The 16,987-nt window shown below is 41.4% G+C and overlaps 1 protein-coding gene and 2 pseudogenes across 4 annotated transcripts in view; 2 read left to right on the plus strand and 1 right to left on the minus strand.

The window, feature by feature from the left end:
* LOC148508098 (NACHT, LRR and PYD domains-containing protein 12-like) overlaps positions 1-4,553 on the plus strand; it is a 68,379-nt pseudogene extending 63,826 nt beyond the window's left edge.
* LOC148508095 (uncharacterized) overlaps positions 1-16,987 on the plus strand; it is a 598,632-nt pseudogene that overhangs the window by 530,505 nt on the left and 51,140 nt on the right.
* LOC148508097 (uncharacterized) overlaps positions 1-16,987 on the minus strand; it is a 399,047-nt gene that overhangs the window by 371,943 nt on the left and 10,117 nt on the right. The window lies entirely within an intron of this gene.

Below are 16,987 nucleotides of genomic sequence, written 5' to 3' on the forward strand. Positions count from 1 at the left end.
TGGCCTTATACGGGCAGTCCGTGCGGCTTTTGTTTATTACATATGCCCCGTGGCCAAATCCAAATATGCCTTCTTTAAGGATAAGGGTGTTGCCACTGTAATTTCTCTATCTGGTCAGGTGGATCATTTAGAGGAGGCGTGGAAAATCCGGGTAAGCGGTTCCAGCCTCAAAAACGCTTGATCTTTGCATACCCCTTTGCGGATAATTACTTTTACGAATGGGAGATACCTCTACGGGTAGATTCTCATGTTACATGCCTAGTGAGGAGTGCTACATTGCCCATGCCCTCAAGGTCCTCCTTGAAGGATGTTACAGATTGCAAGGTGCAAATTTACATTAAATCCAATTATTCCCTTGCTGGAGGGGCTTCCAGGCCGACTATGGCTGTGTGCTGGGGGTGCCAGAGCCATGGAGCGCTGGGTAGGTAACTGGATCTCTGCCCACTGACTCCAGCAGAGCAGGTGAATAGTGGCTAATCTCAGAGACTCAGCCACGTTCATAATGAGACAGTCTTACATATAGCCTACTCCTTTCCAGAATCTCCTTGGCAGCAGTAGCGGCTCGCCGCTCCCTGTGGTTGCGCTCTTGGAAAGCGGACACAGATTCCATTTGGAATGCTTTGCCTTTTAAGGGACAGGTCCTGTTTGGCCCTCATCTGGACACAATTGTGGCCCCGCAGGCAGCAGCTACGTCTGCGTGTCTGCCATCGGCTACAGTCCCATCAGGGTCTGGGGCTTCTTCTTTTCGCCCTGTTGGGGCCAGGGTAAGTCTAAAATACAGCTTTCCAAGCCAGTTAGTAGCCAGGAAATCTGCTCAGTCATAGAAACGGGCTTGGAGTACAAGACGTCCTACTCCCAAGTTGGACTATAAGCTTTCAGCCTCACGGGACGGGCCTCCTCTCGGGGGACCCCAGAGTTGGAGGCCGGCTTCTCCAGTTCATCCAGTGCTGGTGTCTGACCACCACGGACACTGGGGTAAGAGAAGTGGTTTCTTGGAGGTATGTCTTCTCCCGGCAAAGGCCTCCCAGCCGTTTTTTCGTTACAGGTCTTCTGTCGATTCAAGACAAGGCCCTGAAATTTTTGAGGGTGTTACACTCTATGCTCCAGACAGGAGTTATAGTGCCTATTCCGTTGCCCCAAAGGGGAACGGGGTATTACTCCATCCTCTTTCTGGTACAGAAATCCAATGGGTCTTACCGGCCCATCCTCAAATCCTTCAACAAATTCTTGAGGGTTCCTCGGTTCAGGAGGGGGACCCTGCGTTCCATCATTCAGTGGAGCCTGGGATTTTTGTGGTGTCGTTGGATATATTCAGGGTGACTACCTGCATATCCCTATTTTCTTAGCACACCAGTGTGTTCCTCAGGTTTGCAGTGGTCGATCAACATTTCCAGTTTCAGGCACTGCCCCTTGGTCTGGCCTCCGCGCTTCAGGGTTTACCAGGGTCATGACAGCTATGGCAGCCCACCTGCGGATGCAGGGGGTCCGCTTGTTACCCTATCCGGACGACCTCCTGTTGTTACCAGGGTCTCCAGAGATACTTCAGTGCCATCTGCAACTCACAATATGTGTTGCTAAGTTTCAGCTGGCTAATAAACTGGAAAGAGTCCTCTGGTTACTCACAGAGGATGCTCCATATCCCAACATCAGAGGATCTTTTGTGATTGAGGAAAAGATCTCTGCATTAGAGGCACAGGTACGCAGTTGCCTGCAGAGTCGCTGAGTGTCTATTCACTTGGCAAGGTGGTTACTGGGTTCCAGGGTGTCAATGTTCAACATGGTGGAGAGTAACCTCTGGAAAAAATTGATCCTCTCCGGATGGGATGGGTTGCCCCATAGGATAAAGTCAATAGTGCTTTCCCCGGAGGTATGTCTCTCTCTGGCCTGGTGGCTGCAGACAGCTTACCTAAACAAGGGGCACCCTCTTTGGGATTGCAGACAGGGTCCTTCTGATGATGGACGCCAGTATCCGAGGCTGGGAAGCAGTGAGGGGTCCACACTTGTTCCAGGGCAGGTGGACACCAGCAGAATCTGTGCTTCCCATAAACATCTGAGAACTTTGAGCAGTATTCAAGGTTCTCCAGCAGGCAGGACAGGTCCTCCACGGAAATCCCGTGCAGGTACAGTCTGACAACGCCACCACGATGGCTTACATAAACCACCTAGGAGGATCCCGAAGTCAGGCGACACTGACAGTGGTGTCCCGAATTCTGGCTTGGGCGGAAGGCTATATCCCTGCCATCACCGGCAGTGTTCATTTCAGGAATCCTCAGCTGGAAAGCAGAATTTCTCAGCCGTTAAGGCGTGCATTCAGGGAAATGTCCTCTTCACCAGGAGGTGTTCAATCTACTGGTGAACAAGTAGAGCCTTTCAGAGATGAGACTCTTCTGGTAGACGTATGTCGGTCCGGTGGACCTTCCAGTTTGTGTACCTCTTCCCTTCATTCTCCCTTCTTCCTCCAGTAATGGCAAGAAGGAGGCACACTCCTGCTGTTAGCTTCAGCGTGGGCCAGACGGCAGTATTACTCAGATCTTCGGTGCCTCTCAGTTGACGCTCCGAAGCTGTTGCCTCTACGCCTGGACCTGTTGTCTCAGGGTCCTGGCCAATAACCAGACCTGGGTTGTCTGTCTTTAACGGCGTGGCGGTTGAGACGGCCCTCTTAAGGTCTAGGGATTTTTCCAGCTCTATAGTTAACAGGGGCTCTGTTCATGCTAAGAGCTCGGAAGTCTTTATCTGAAAGAATTTACCATCAGGTATGGCATACTTTATTTCAGTGGTGTCGCCCTACAGGCTATGCTCCTCGGGTATTCCGGATATCCAGAGTGTTGGCTTTCCTACAGGTGGGCTTAGATCACGGTCTTCGCCTTGTTTCCATGATTGTGCAGGTTTCTGCCCTGTCAGTATGGTTTAATCATAGGATTGCTACTCTTCCTGATGTCCGCACCTTTGTGCAGGGTGTATTTTGTATTCGGCATCCCTTTGTTTCACCTGTGGCTCCTTGGGATTTGGCTGTGGTCCTTAGGGCTCTCCGAGGACCGCCATTTGATCCACTGGGCTCAGTGGATTTGAAATTGCTTACGGCTAGGACTGTATTCCTTCTGGCCATTGATTTGGCCAGAAGGGTCTCGGAATGGGGGGCTCTGTCATGTAGACCTCCCTTTTCTCATCTTTCCTAGGGACAGGGCAGTGCTTTGTACTTGCCCTGGTTTTTTTTACCTACGGTGGTATCTAGTTTCCACATCAATGAGGAAATTATAGTACCGGCCTTTACTTCCCCAGACCTGTCTTCTGGTGAGGCCTCCTTGGATGTGGTACGGGCTCTAAGAATTTAGGTTGACCGTACCAGTCCAGTTAGGAAATTTTACTCTGTTTTGTCCTTTATAGTTTCCATAAAAAGGGTTGGCCTGCCACTACGCTAACTTTGGCAGGATGGATTCGCATGGCGTTTTCTGAGGCTTACACTCCTGAGGGCCTTCCTGTTCCATCCTCTATTAACGCTCTTCCACTAGGTCTGTGGGTCCTTCGTGGGCAGCTCGACGTGGCACCTCAGCGGTTCAGCTGTGAATGGAAGCCACGTGGTCATCAGTCCATATTTTTGTAAGGTATTATGCTTTTTGATATCTTCGCCTCTCAGGATGCTTCTTCTGGCGGTGAATTCTCCTTACAGCACAGAAGCGTCCCCACCCTTAAAGGATACTGCTTTGGGACATCCCCAAGGTATCCTGTGGATACCCTATGGACCCTGAAGTAGAAAATATGAGATATGGTAAGAACTTACCCTGAAATACTAATCTGAATTTAATGCCACAGATGAATGTTTTATGCTTGTTTATCTTATTGGTATTCATTATCTAGGCCACAGGTTCTCAAACACGGTCCTCAGGACCCCAAACAGTGCATGTTTTCCAGGTCTCCTTACAGACTCGCAAGTGAAATAATTAGCTCCACCTGTGGATCTTTTAAAATGTGTCAGTGAGTAATAACTACACCTGTGCTCCTGCTGGGTGACCTGTGTGGGGTCCTGAGGACCGAGTTTGAGAACCACTGATCCAGGCAAATGTGTGTTACCATTATCTTCAATATTTGATGTGATTTTGTAAGAATTAAATAAATGTAATACTGGCATTTTATATCCAGCGTTTCATTGGTAGCGCTCCACTTACTGAAGTACCTGACTAGCGGTAACATGACTTAACACAGGTGGTTAAATTTGTGCCTGGTTGTGTAAATAGTTACCCATTTGTGTGTGTTACCAGTGACACCTACTGCCTAATGGCTCATATTTACACCAGTAAGTGTTATCTGTTACACAGGTTGTTCTCCCAGTGCTGATCTCATGTCGTGAGGCTGGAAGTGATAGGAAATCTTCTAATCCTGATCCCTCATCTCCCATCAGGTTACGTAGCTGCGGTCTGACCTCCTCCTGCTGTGATGACCTCCGCTCTGTTCTCATTACACCCCGGTCTCTGATTGGACTGGACCTGTCAGTGAACGAGCTGCAGGACGCAGGAATAAAAGAGGTTGTGAGGCCGCCTCTGCAGCTTCTGGTCTAAGATCATTCACTTCCATCTGTTATTTGTTGCACTCCTGTGCACTTACATTGATTGTGCTTTATGACTTGCCTGTATATATGTATATGTATATATACAGTTAGTGGGATAAAGTTAGGCTGAGTGGATATAAGTGAGCAGGTTCTCTCCCCTCCCCCTTATTGTAACATAGGGGCCTATGTATTAATGTAAACTTCCCCCCGAGAATCATGAAGCAAAGGCAAGATTCTCTGAGATGAGGAACAGTCATTCTTTGAGGTTTTATGTTCCCCCAGTGCTTTGTGACAATACTGTAAGGATTATTACGAGCTCTATTACAAGCACTGCTGAGGGGTAGATTATTTTCCTTGCACTCTCGCTTTGTCCTGTTTATTTGTACCTTCAGGCCACCAAAGGAAATTGCCAGTTTAAACCTCGTATTTCTGAAGCAAATATTCTATTTTTAACATATAACTAACATCAGGTTATATTTAATATATAAATGAACTCGCAAAGTGTTAACCAGAATTATATACCTTTTAAATGGTTTGGATAATTAGGATAATAACATTGCACACAAGATGTGTTAAAGTGTATTTATATTAATCGAACAGATTCCCATATAGTACAATATCTCGTAAAACAGTATTAATTAAATACAATCAGCGATGAGAGAGAGAGAAATCAAGATGGTTGCTAAGAAGCATGGTGGGAGATGGGTTGGTATGTTCTGTGTGGGGGATAGGATACATGTTCTTTTGTCCAAACCGCATGGCACAATTATAACCTCCATTTTGAAAACTCCCATAATATACTCCATTTAGAAAACTCACATGGCTATGTTCTGTAATACCAATATAATGCATCCAGTAAATCACATATCTATCCACACATCTCCTCAATACTATCTCATAAATATGCAAACTGAATATTGTATACCGAATGCTAACATAAATAGACTTTTCAATGCTCTTTCGCAGATACGATACCTATTAGTGAGATGTGGAACTCATTTCACCTTGAAAACTATTTTTGGTACATTCTTACACACCATAACTGTGTGATATCATCGGGCAACTATTGCATTATATTAGTATTCCTATATCTATTACAGCCAGCATTCACTAGGCCGGGCTATTGTTCAGCACATGGTTCAATGGGGGGAGGGGGAGCACATGTTTCAAGGCCCATATCACAAAAGGGAACAGCACATGGCAGTCACCATTTTCCTTTAACAAACTGAAATCACCAGCTGACATCAAACTGAATTCTATATTCTGCAGATTGCAATATTTCAACCAGTTTTCATCTTAATTCTAACTACACAATGTTAAAGCTAAACTACCAGTATATAACACTTAGGGCCTGATTCAGAGGCGCTCGCAGTTTGCGAGCGCACGCTCTGAATCAGGGCAGATTATTATTTTTCTTTTACCTCCGCCTCCAGACTGCTCGTAAAGCTGTGGGTGACCACCCACAGCTTGTGCAAGCAGCCTGGCGATGGTTGCGATTATCGCGACCATCGGCATTGCGAGGAGACCCTAAGGTAGGGTCTCAGCACTCGCAATGCCGAGTGGACTTCCTGCTCTAATAGAGCAGGAAGTCCACTACTGACATCACGAGTGATGTCAGTAGGGCCGCCCACAAACGGCAGGCGTTCCTTCGGGAACGCTTCCGTTTGTGCAGCCACCCCGCCTACAAAACGGGGCGAGCTGTCCATGAACATCGACAGCCACCCCGTTTTGTTACGAGCCCCGGAGCGAGTGAAGTTCTCACTCGCTGCGGGGCTTGCGCATGCGCCGCGGGCCACCATCGACCCGCTTGCGAGCGAGTCTGAATCAGGCCCCTAGTACACAATCCTATCATAATACTGCCAGCATCCACTAAGCATCTCAGGCCCTGCTATTGTACAAACCACATGGTGGATCGTATGAACAAACTGCAGTCTCCATTGAGCACATGAGAAGGAGGGGGGAAAGAGGATAACTATATATAACACACCATCTACCATTAACAATATATATATATATATATATATATATACATACACACACACACACTGATGTATGAATAGACAAAACTCCACTATGAACATTTTACCAAATCACTGCAAACTTGTTACATATACATTACCTTAACTCAGAGGTTCCCAAAGTCTGCCACTATAGTCCACGTTTTAGGGATATCCAAGCTTGAGTCCAGATGGTTAAATCAAATGGATTGAGGTACTAATTAAGTCACCTGTGCTCAAGCATGGATAGCCCTAAAACGTGGACTGTAATGGCGGACTTTGGGAACCTATGCCTTAACTATCTATTTTACTAACTACAGTAGACATTGTTACACAATATCACTATGCCATATAAGCCATTAATCCATTATTTAAACCAAAGCTATGTCCTTTTTAAATTTCTGTATAGTCAGATACTTAGCATAGATTGAGAATATCTCTCCAGGCCTCCTGGGGACTGAAGCTGCATCTTTGTAGTCTTGTGAGAGGAAGACCTCTCTCTTCCGTGTCTCTGCAAATGTGTCTGTCAGCGTCTGTTTCTGCCCGTGTTCCTGTGTGAATACGTGGAATGCTATTTTCCCAGCATTCCACTCACCTGTGAGGTTTGGTCAGAAAGGGAATATCCTATTGGTCAATTGAAACCCTTTGCGCAGTTGAAACTAGTGGGCTATTGTTTAAAGCCTTCCTGTATTGAGGCTGTGTGGGCTAGCTATAGGTATACAAATGCTAATTAGATTGTATTGTGAGCTGGCTACATCTATTCATATGCTGGTGATCCTGATAAACTGGTTTCTGAGCCCTCTTGAACTCTGGAATAAGTGATTAATATTATATATCGATTTTAATACATACACTGTTACAAGCAGCAATCCCATATAACTAGCAGCCTGCTGATAAACAAAGGAGACACAATAAATGTTAATATAAATTGTAGCCTATTTTCCTTAGTTACCCCTGTTCCCTGTGTTTCCTTCGTGTGGTATAAAGTCATACATACTGCGTGTAGAGGATGTAATATGGTGCTGTATGTTGAAGGTACTGTATACTAATGATTATGCCACTGGTATCCAGCATTACGTACCTCTCCAGCGACCATCTCCCACCTCCTTCTGCTCTGTTGCTGGCAGCCTATTGCGATGGGCTTCTATGTCATGCGCATGTGGGATGGTCAGTCTGCGTATGCTTGAATGTGGTTGGACCCAGCAGTGCCTGGAAGACTTCGCTGAAGCCGGGTCCCCATTGCCGGCTATGAGAACCGTATTTGCTCTCACCATCTAAAGATGGCACAAGCATTGCAGTGTCAAACACAGTCAGAAATATGAGAAATAGGTATTATTCGCAGACACAAGTGCTCAGTGGGTAAACTGATGCACATTTCGCCCTATGGCTTTTCCAAAGCCATAGACCGATGCGCATTTCGCCCTATAGATTTTCCAAAGCAAGCCGATTGCTTCCCCCAGCCCACTTTAAATACCCACCTTGTCATGTGCAGTGTTCTCCCCAGGCTGTTTTATGTGGGTGCAAGTGGGGACAGTATCTGGGAGCTGTATAAAAAGGACCAGATCCTACAGACTTTGCAGCTTTTTCATAATCAGACAACTTGGCCTCAAATAAGAAGACAAAATCTAAAAATGTTATTTCAAGTTTAAAACAATATAAGGTTGGGGTTTAAAACCTTTTATTATTGCGAAGGCCCCCACCCGACTACTCGTTGATGACACCCAGCTGGAAAAATTTTCTGGGGAGAACACTGTGAGTCATCAAAGGGGCTTGTGTCCTAGATCTTTCTATGTCTCCATTGATTTGGTAACCACCGAGATAGAAAGAAGATGACCGGTAAAATAACTGCATCTATTTGTAGTAATGGAAAATTTTACTATTTAAAAGTGATGTTTTTAGAAATGATCTTTATAAGCCTCTGAGATAGATTGTTAATAGGAATAATGTGTAATATTTGAGCTTCATCCCTTTTATAGGGAGGATTTTGCATTTATAGTCACAGGAAAACAGGACATGTAGAGAATGGGAATTATTATTGATAGAAAAGTAAGCTAGAATATTGTGATGGTAAGTGTCACAACTCATCATAATCTTTCTCATGGATCCACAAATATTCCGTAATAATACGTGTTCTATTAGTTATAATGTTATGAGGAATACCTCATCAAAAGGTATGTCATAGAACCTTAGATATGTATACATCTAACCATGGATATGTATACATCTAATATGTTATCACACTGAAGTCTAGTAATAATATATTACTAACTCTGAAAAGGGAATAAATGTTTATTAGGAGTCTAGATTAGTTTGGCTTAAAATAATTGCGATGACTATACCAAAATGTGGGCATTATTACATTTATTATGCTAATTTATAGGCATAATCTGATGTTCTACTTGATGTATTGAGAATGTAGTGCTATTTATCTGCCTGTTGGGCAGATATTAATTTGGTTATTACTGTAGATCCTATATGGTAGATATATGTTAAATATAGGTTGTATTATCTTAAATATATGAAACACAATTTGTAATTACTTATATTAATAATTGGGTGTAAATTAATGAAAATAAAAGTATTGAAATCCATCGACCATCTCAATTTATTGTAGTGAATGATGTGATTTGTGAAAATTGTATGTGATTGTGTATCATTAATATAATAAAAACTAGTTATTTAGTGACAAATATTCAAAAATTACCAAAACATATATACACAAAAAAATACACACATGTAAGTGGAAGAGAAGGTGAATAAGACAGTTTATTTTGTAAATGTGATGAAGTATCTAAGTGTACTAAAAAATGTTGTACCTTTTAAATGTTGTGAGTGTAATAAGAACTTCAATTACAATACCCAGAATAAATAACTATACCTAGCAAAAATAACGAATATAAAATTCATAAAAACTAATAATTTAAGATCTCAACCAAGGAAATTGATATATTAATTAATAATAATCTTTGGAACCATTTTTAGGGGCGATACGGATATTCTCACTAATCTATGATTTTCACATTTGTCACTTTAATTGAACCATGATTTATATTATATATTTTCTCTTAACTTATTACATACCTCCTTTCATGAGCATATAAAGCTAAACTGCTTTATATTGTGGATCTTATGGACTTCGAAGAAATAGTCAACAAAGGTAAATCAAAAGTTAATGTAGGATAGAGTGGGGGCGCTGTCTGTGTGTGAAGTCAAAGGATAACAAAACAAAGAATACTTATCCTAAGTAGTATAAGATAGTCTTCTTCCTTTTTGCCACAAACGTTGTTATAGGTGATTTTTCTTAGAAGTCATCCATCAGGATATTTCCGTATATATGCAAAAATATGAAAATAAAAAAACGGAATGTGTAGATCCTTCCAATCAATAGTATGATAATTCATAGGTATGTTACAAAAAAGTATATAATTTCTTGTTTCAACTTTGATTCTGGATGCAGAATGCTTATATATTGGTTAAACAGTCCAGATTACACACCTAATTTACGTTAGCAAGGGGTGTTACCAGACGCATAAAGATTTCTTTCAAACAAATGTTTAACGATACTTATTCTATATATAACGGTTCACACACCTGACTTACACATGTAAGGTATGCTGGCAAGCTCATAAAGGTTTCTTTCAAACATACATTAATTGGTCTGATTAGTGGAGCTTCAATAAAGTGGATGCGTACCCATACTCACACTTTCTGGTGCATATTAAGACTCATCAAGGTATCTTTTCAAGAAAAAAACTTACCAAAGTGCCTCAGATAAAATAGGTAGATATTTAATTCATAATTGACGTAACACAATATAAATATTTATAAAATCATAATAAATCCATATATCCAAAAGTAAAACCAATGAAGGTCAAAACAAGATATAGGGTCAACTTCCCCCAAAAATTGTGAAAAAAGTGAGATGGGGTAGGTACTGTAGGAACCATAGGCAGATCAACCATGTGTTCAAAAAACGCGACTTTGTGCAGGCGCCAGCACAGTCACATTGATGGTAATAGCGAAAATAAAAGAACACATACTTCACCTCTATTCCAGTACCAAAAACACCTATCTGAACAGCCTCCAGGACCAACGCGTTTCGGGATCAAAACTCCCTTTATCAAGGTATGGAAGTACTGTTCCTAATGCTTTCTTTTATAGTTTCCATGAATTGTGCCCCGGTGACGTCACTTCCGGTTTCGTATTACAGATACACTGTACTTGATAAATCCTTTCTGGTAGTGGTGTATAGCCACATATGTCATCATCTTTGCCAGCTAGTCCTTATCTTTATTTGTAGTGTACTGCTGTGTCGCCCGCAATCAGCCGTATGTCCAATACGCGAAACCGGAAGTTCCACGGGTGCCGCAGGGTCTCTTGGGATATATAGTTTTCTCTGCTGCCGTTTTGTCCGGAAGTCTCTCCACAGTAAAATACTTTGTATTTTACTGCTGTGTCTCCTGCAATCAGCCTCATGTCCAATACACGAAACCGGAAGTTCCCCGGGTACCGCAGGGTCTCTTGGGATATGTAGTCTTCTCTGCAGCCGTTTTTTCGGGAGTCTCTCCACAGTAAAATACTCTAAGATATATATTAGGATATTCATACTCGTTTCAAATGCTGAACTAATTAGGTTATTAGATCTCATCACTATAAACCATTAAAAGTTTCATTAAAAATTCAAGAAATTCTTTACAAAGGTGCTTGGGAATTGTAGTTCCACATCTGTATTATATGGATGGGAACTATTCAAGCATCGATATTGCACTTCGAGTATATAGCTCCAATTTCTTATCTCTATATTCCAGATTATTATCTGTCTTATAAGATAATTATTATTTATATAAAATTAATTAGTATGAAAAACTTTTTTATGACGTTAAAATGTCCCAAACATGGAAGTAATAGCAAATAATTTCAATAAAATACATCAATATCAATATAATGACTCCAATAAATGTATATGTATATGTGAATTATTTTACAGGTGATTAAGAAGACATGGAAAATTAGAACAAAACCCCAGTCCAACTAAAATATGTCTAAAAACATATAGTGCAAAACTCCTAATGATATTAATTACAAGATGTGCTGATGTAAATGAAATTGCTCTTATAGAAACCATTTTAATTCAAAGTCCTGATTTAGTCCTCTTGGGCTGAGTGTGTGAAATTTAAAAATAAGTCTCATTTCCGTCTTTGCTAGATTGGTTTCAATGTTTTTGTATCTCCAAGAGGCTTTTGTGTGTTGAATGCCCACAAATCTTTTGATATGTACAGTAGAGCAGCGGTGTACATTCTTAAAATGATTGGATAAGTTGTGAGTTTCAAATCCTTTCCTCACATTCCTCAGATGTTCTGAAATTCTGATCTTCAATGGTCTTGTTGTGCGTCCTATATAGCTTAGTCCGCATGTACACTCCACCAAGTAGACTACATTAGAGGTGTTACACGTGATAAAGTCTTTTATTTCATAGTTATACCATTGACACTTCATTATATTTATTATTGTCATCTTTAATATTTCTGCAACCTATACACATACCGCAACGATGAAATCCTTTGGTGCGGATGAGGCTTTTTGATGCAGCAGGTAGTGTACTTTGTTTTAACTAAATATGTTTTGAGGTTTTTGGATTTCCTATAGATAAAACCTGGCTTTGCAGGGATGATTTCCTTCAAAACAGGATCTCTAGTTAGAAGGTGCCAATGTTTTTGAAATAATTTCTCTATCTGCTTGTGCTGAGTATCATACTGTGTGATCAATGCCCAGTTTTGTTTCTAATTATTTTCCAATCTTTTGTCTTCCTTGGGAATTACAAGTCAACAAAGGTAAGTCTACCATAACTCTTAGTTTCTCCTAAAGAGGGCAAGATAGTCTCTTCAGAGAAGGCAAAAAAAATTTTTTTCATTGAATTGCAAGAAAGTGAAAAGAAAGCACTTTTTTTCTCTAACCACCTCCAAGAAATACTTTGTGGTTAATATCAATATTGTCAATATGTAAAGGACAATATAATAAAGACAATACTATAAGTGTCACCAGAGTGATCTATTCCAGTCTTATATTAATGACACATGGATTAGGAAAGATTAGATCTGATAGGTGATGTCTGAGGAGTTATATAGCAGCTATACACAGATGGGGGTCAGCCTCCAATAAGATATAACACATTATACAAAGAGGAGGGTTGTACAGCGTTGGGGAAATCTAAGTAACAATAAATAACATACAGCCTGATAATGATGCATAAAATATATAGTGTTTAATTTGAAAATATCAATGATAAAATTACATACATAATACATATAGATCATATAAAACACAGGTCACTGATATTCAGACAAATTCTGATTACAAATAAGTGGGCACCGATAATAGTAAATAGAGAACCAGATGTAAATGGTAACGTCACAAGCCAATAGGTGATGGAAAGAAGATTGGTGCATCCGGGTAATTGCCAGTTGGCAGATAGTTATATTGCCAGTTGCTGTGACAGAAGTCCATCCAGGCTTCAGCAGGAAAGCTCGCAGTGGGTGATGGCTGGTGGGTGGAAACGCCGGATGTCCCAAAATTCCTGCTTTTAATCTTGGTCCCGCACTCCTTCAAAAACTGTGTGCAAGTGTAGCTAGAAGAATTGATGTTGTTTTGAATGCAAAGGGTGGTCACGCTAAATATTTATTTTATTTAGATTTCTCTTCTATTCACTTACTTTGCATTTTGTTAATTGCTAAAAATAAATTATTTACACTTAATTTTGAAATCATTATTACTTTACAGTGCTTTATTCACATATACATACAAATACAAATCAATATTCATCCTAGATGCCTATTGGAAACTTATTTTGTAATTATAACATGGATATCTTAGATTTAGACATAATGAGAACCACATGTAAGATATGTCAGTATATTCTGATAGTGAAATCATACTAAAATATATAAATATATATATATATATATACACACACACACACACACACACACACACACACACACACACAGTATATGCGCGCAAAAGTCTTTGGCCAAAGCTATCTATGTTAACCAATATCAACTTTAATTGCTCCCTAAAATTATCATTAGAAATGAGACTTTAGGACTTTACAAATACTATAGTAAACTAAGTATAGTGCATCTGAAGTAAACACAAGCGTGTTTTATTTTTATCGCAGTCCCAAGAGTTTATTAATATGCTAAAGTATGTTAGAGCTGGTAATTAATAAATGTGATATGTATGCTGATTTTATTGAATATTTTTTATATATAAAATATATTTTTATTAATTGAATATATTGTATCTTATTCTTTTAATTTCCTTTTTTACAGTGTTAAAATCAATAATAATAACCATAACTTTTCAAAATGAATAAAAGACATGAATATGCACTTGAAGTGCGTGGCAACATTCACACTCTTTCCGAAGAAGGCTATACACATCGACAAACTGCTAAAAAATAAAAAATTCCACGGTCTGTAACATACACATTAGCTCGATACAAAGAAACAGGTACAAACGTGCCTGAAAATGTTATGGACGACCCAGGTGTACATCAAAAAGGGAAGATAAATACATCATCATAGGACTATGCGAAAGTGAAGACTCCCAGCAGCTGCAATCAAAGACAAACTCGATAAAATTAGGCAAAATCCAGTATCATCTGATAATTAAAAGAGGTCTTCTTTCTTTTGCAAATAATTAGTACACAACTTGGACGTATGTTTTGGATTGTCAGCTTGTTGAAAAACAAAGTTCTGATCCACAAGTCTCCTTCCGGAGGGAATCGCATGACGCACTAATATGTTGTGGTACACCTTATGATCCATTATTCTGTCGATTCTAAGTCACCAACTTGGTTGCCCGCGAAACATCCCCAAACCATCACATTGCCTCCTCCATGCTTAACCGTTGGTGCTACACAGTCTGGGAGAAAGCGCTCACCTGGACAACGACTCACAAAAGCTCGGCGATGCGAGCCAAAAAGTACATTTCGATTCGTTGGTCCAAAACACCCTCTTCCACTGTTTGTCCAATCCTTATGCTTCTTAGCCCATGCGTACCTTTTTGCTACGTTTGTAGCATGTAGAAGTGGTTTTCTAACCGTAACCCTACCACTGAGGCCATATTTCCGCAAGCGCCTGGCCACCGCCCTATCGGACACAGGCTGGGAACGACTTTTCTGCAACTCCCTTCCTATTTCCGGAGCGGTCAAATGTCTGTGTGTGTAGTGTGTACTGTGTAGCGTTCCCGCTAGGCTGCCCTCCTCCAGGAGGAGGGCAAAAAGCGCCCTGCCCTCACAGCCTGCGGGAGCAGTTCTCACCCGCGGGACGCAGTGTCCCACGGGTGGAGAAACATGCGGTGACCCGGTCACCACCGGAGAATAGATGCCGGGCGCATGCGCCCGGCATCTATTCTCCCTGTCTGCAGGGCTTGGGGGCTGCCCGGCATGTCCGTAAGTGCCGGGCACGCCCCCAAGAGTGACGAAAAGGGGACGCGTCTTATAGACACGCCCCCTTTTCCGATGACCACGCCCCTTCTCGGTCGCGCACGGGCATGCCCTCTCTAGCTCCGGCGCCCTGCCTCCCGCCGGAGCTAGAGGGAACACTACTGTGTGTGTATATGTGTAGTACGTACTGCATGTGTGTAGCATTATTATGTGTACAAGTGGCACTGCCAATGTGGGCATTTATTATGTATACTCTATAAGTGGCACAGCTACGGTGGGCATTTATTATGAGTATAAGCGGCACGGCTACTGTGGCCATTATTATAGTATACTAATTTCTATTGATTTTCCGGGTTGCATCGGTACGGAAATAATATATTTTGTTATTTTTATCATACCCCATTCATACACAAGAAGCAGAATGCACGATAAACAAGCTTCTTTTTTTCGATTTCAGGGGTGTGCTTAGACTTTTGTCAAGTAGTGTGTGTGTATATATAGATATAGATAGATATAGATATATATATATAGGCACCCCCTCTTTCCAGAGAAGATTCCAGGACTTGCACTCCACCTCAAATAAAAAGGGTTTAATCCAATGTAAAGGTGACATAATTCAGACCAATTTAGAGGCCCAACAGTCTGTTTCAACTGCTCGCAGGAGCCCCTGACGAAAACTGCCTGCGAGCAGTTGAAACAGACTGTTGGGCCTCTAAATTGGTCTGAATTATGTAACCTTTTATGTTGGATTAAACCTGTTTTTTTTGTGGTGGAGTGCAAGTCCTGGAATCTTCTCTGGAAGGAGGGGGTGAGTGTGCATTATTACTATACATATGGACTCTGCACCAGTCGGATGTGAATTAGTCTGGTTGTGTGACTGCTTGGATTGAATTTATATATAGCACAAACAAATAGGATTCACTCACCAGGGCTTGTAGTAAAAAGTCAGATTTTTATTCCATCATAACTGGTTTCAGGTGCATGGTATGAAACTATAGTTATGATGGAATAAAAATCATTTTTTTTTTTTTATCTTTTTACAAGCCCTGGTGAGTGAATCCTATTTGTTTGTGCTATATTATTGGATTCCTTCCTGGACCTATGGATGTTCACCCCAGGTATATGCAGTGATCTCTGTTTAGTGTGTGCAGGCTCTACTTGTGCTTATATACTGTGTGTATGTGTATATACATACACAGATAAAAAGGTAGAAAATCAAATAAGTGAAAGTCATACAGAGGAGTATAACAAATAACTAGGTGGTTGGTAGGAACAGATGTGTGGGTTCTTGTCTATCTGGACAGAGATATCAGGAAAGAGTGTTCAGTTTGATTATTTTAAACCATCTGGGTGAGGTGAATTCAGTTGGAACACCCAGATCAACCTCCTGACAGCATAGATGGCAAAATCTGTCATTGCCCCGGCCTGAGGTGGGATCTGGGGGCTGGCTGTCCATCTGTGCACCAGATCCAGGGGCTTTCTGTCACAGCCAGACACTTCCAAACATGGACGCTTAGACGCACATTTTGGGTTCTGTACTACATCGCCAGGTTTATTCAAGCGATATGTGTACACAAAATTGCTGTTAGCGTTCCATTCACATACTCACTGAAGTGCAACCTATGGCACCATAAATCCCAGCATGTCAGCCAGGCCAGACGCTTGCAGATATGGTGCACCCTGGCCAGCTACATGTGGCATAACCAGGTTATACTGTTTAGACACTGCTTAGCCTTTCTGTGATTTACTGATAAATCTGATCACATCCGTGTGGAGCATGTAAATGCTGAAAAGGGCAATAAGTGGCTATACTTTGTGGGCATATTGTTTACATAATGGGCAATAAAGGGGCCATACTGTGTGGGCATAATGTGAATTGGTGCTATTGTGGGGCCACACCCCCTCCATGTGAAGCTATGCCCCTTTTTGCACGAAGGCCGCCACCCAGCTGCTAGTTGATGCCACCCGGAGGCAAATTTCTCTGGGGTAAACACTGGGAAT

Source organism: Taudactylus pleione, unplaced genomic scaffold (genome assembly GCF_031769625.1).
Source record: "Taudactylus pleione unplaced genomic scaffold, aTauple2 ptg000377l, whole genome shotgun sequence".
Taxonomy (NCBI): domain Eukaryota; kingdom Metazoa; phylum Chordata; class Amphibia; order Anura; family Myobatrachidae; genus Taudactylus; species Taudactylus pleione.